This window comes from Micromys minutus (genome assembly GCF_963924665.1).
Source record: "Micromys minutus genome assembly, chromosome: 31".
NCBI lineage: Eukaryota > Metazoa > Chordata > Mammalia > Rodentia > Muridae > Micromys > Micromys minutus.
In genome coordinates this window covers 23,784,318-23,786,313 of record NC_137966.1, presented here as the reverse complement: position 1 = coordinate 23,786,313, position 1,996 = coordinate 23,784,318, and the positions used below count along the sequence as shown (strand labels likewise).

Genomic DNA, 1,996 nt, shown 5'->3' with positions numbered 1-1,996 from the left:
AGTGACCTTGTAAGATTCTGCTTTAGATTTCTGTAGTGTCCTCTCCTTCCCCATGTGACGCTCTCGTGTTGTGCAATAAGAACGGAGCAAAGCCCTTTGTTAGGGACAGTGCACAGGGACACAGTCACACGGCAGCCTTCAGGCAGGCACAGATTCAGACTCATACATCAGACAGACAAGAGGACAGGGAGACTGAAGCCAAGAGTTCTAATCTGGGCTCACTCTTGGTTCAGTGACCCCCAAGGGGAGGGCTTTGATTTCTTTCCTTAGTTCAATACTAATTCTTGGTGACTCAGAGCTAATCACTAATATTTTTAATCCACACAAAACATAAGCAAATCGTTAAAACAATTTAAACTACACACACACACACACACACACACACACACACACACAAACCCATATAAAATCAGACAAACAGCCCCTGAGAACCTCCATGTCCTCAATTCAGTGCTCAGGGTGTGTCAAAAAGGACTTTTAGGTGTCACTAAGGAGCCAGGTGAGTCCACCACAGACACAGAGATCTCCTAAGAGGCAATAATCGGGAAGGTGCCAGTAGCCAGCGTTACAGAAGAGACCTAATGAAGGAGCCACGAGCCAAGGGCAGCGGCAGCCCCAGGAAGCAGGCAGCATCTCCCAAAGGCTTTTAGCCACATCTTTGTGGATTTCTACCTCTTAAGGACTATAACAGAATTTGTGAATGAGGCAAACCCATAAGTGTGTGGTCAATTGTTAGAGCAGCGTCAGGAAATTAACACAGTGGGAGAGCAGCTGCCTGCATTTCCTCCCATCCTGAGTGAGTAGGGTTAAGTGGTGGGGAAGCTGATTAAGTGAGGTGCGGAGCAGAATGTGTGCGTGTGCGTGTGTGTGTGTGTGTGTGTGAGCATAATGTGCCCAAGGATGGACGGTAGGACAGGCTGCCCCCTCCCATAATGCTCTAGAACACTGACTGAAGGACCGCAGGGTTCCAGTTTTAGCATGTGCCTTTAGTGCAATGTCCAGATCCAAGCGAGACAAGAAAAAGTTTCCTTAACAAATACTGCCAAGGCTCGGAACTGAAGCAGAACCTGATAGAAGAGCTTCAGAAATCTGTGGACACCTACTGGCACCTCTTCACCCTGTCTGTGGCCAACACAAAGAGCATCGAGTTGAAGGGCATCCGCGATGCCTGGAGGCACAGCCCGATGATGTTCTTTGGCAAAAGCAAGGTGCTGATGGTGGCCTTGGGTCGAAGCCCATCTGACGAATACAAAGATGACCTACATCAGGTCAGCAAGAAGTTGAGAGGTGGAGCTGGGCTCCTTTTTACCAAGCGCACGAAGCGGGAGGTGACCGGGTGGTTCACGGTGTATACAGAAATGAATTTTGCTCGAGCTGGGAACAAAGCAACTTTAACTGCGAGCCTGGGTCCAGGGCCGCTGAAGCAGCTCCCTCATTCCAGGGAGCCACAGCTGAGGCCGCTGGGTCTGACTATGAAGTATGTAGGGAGGGTGATGTGCTGACCCCAGAGCAGGCCCGTGTCCTGAAGCTGTTTGGGTATGAGATGGCTGAATTCAAAGCAACCGTCAAATGCGTGTGTGACGCCCAGTCGGGAAGATCCAACGGATGGATGGCTGGACAAGGACCCGCCAGAGTGTGCGCCTGAGTCAGAGGGAGAGTCTGAGGAGGAGGAGGGCAGCTGAGTCCGAGAACCTAAGGCCTTCCAGCACATTCTTCATCTCTGCTGGAGCCCCAAGGACTGCTCTGGAGGGAGCAGCTATTTATTTTGCTATGGATAAGGACAAGGAAGAGTGCTAGGAAATTACTTTGTTTCCATAAGGAATAAAATTTTGCCCACAGGGTCCCTGTAGCCAGAGGTGGGACAAAGAGTTCCGGTTGCAGGTCCAGCTCTGGTTCTCAGTCTTCATATGACCGCAGGAAGCCGCTGCCCATGCGCAGTCTTCTTCTATTCCTCTGCCAACCACAAAAGTGCTTGGTGTCTGGAGGAATGGGTGAG

At 50.6% G+C, this 1,996-nt stretch overlaps 1 pseudogene across 1 annotated transcript; it reads left to right on the top strand.

Moving 5' to 3' along the window:
• Positions 1-900: 900 nt before the first annotated feature.
• Positions 901-1,682, top strand: LOC308440453 (mRNA turnover protein 4 homolog; annotated as a pseudogene). Its single transcript has 2 exons — positions 901-907; positions 1,003-1,682. The product of its transcript is annotated as an mRNA turnover protein 4 homolog (transcript).
• Positions 1,683-1,996: the final 314 nt, after the last annotated feature.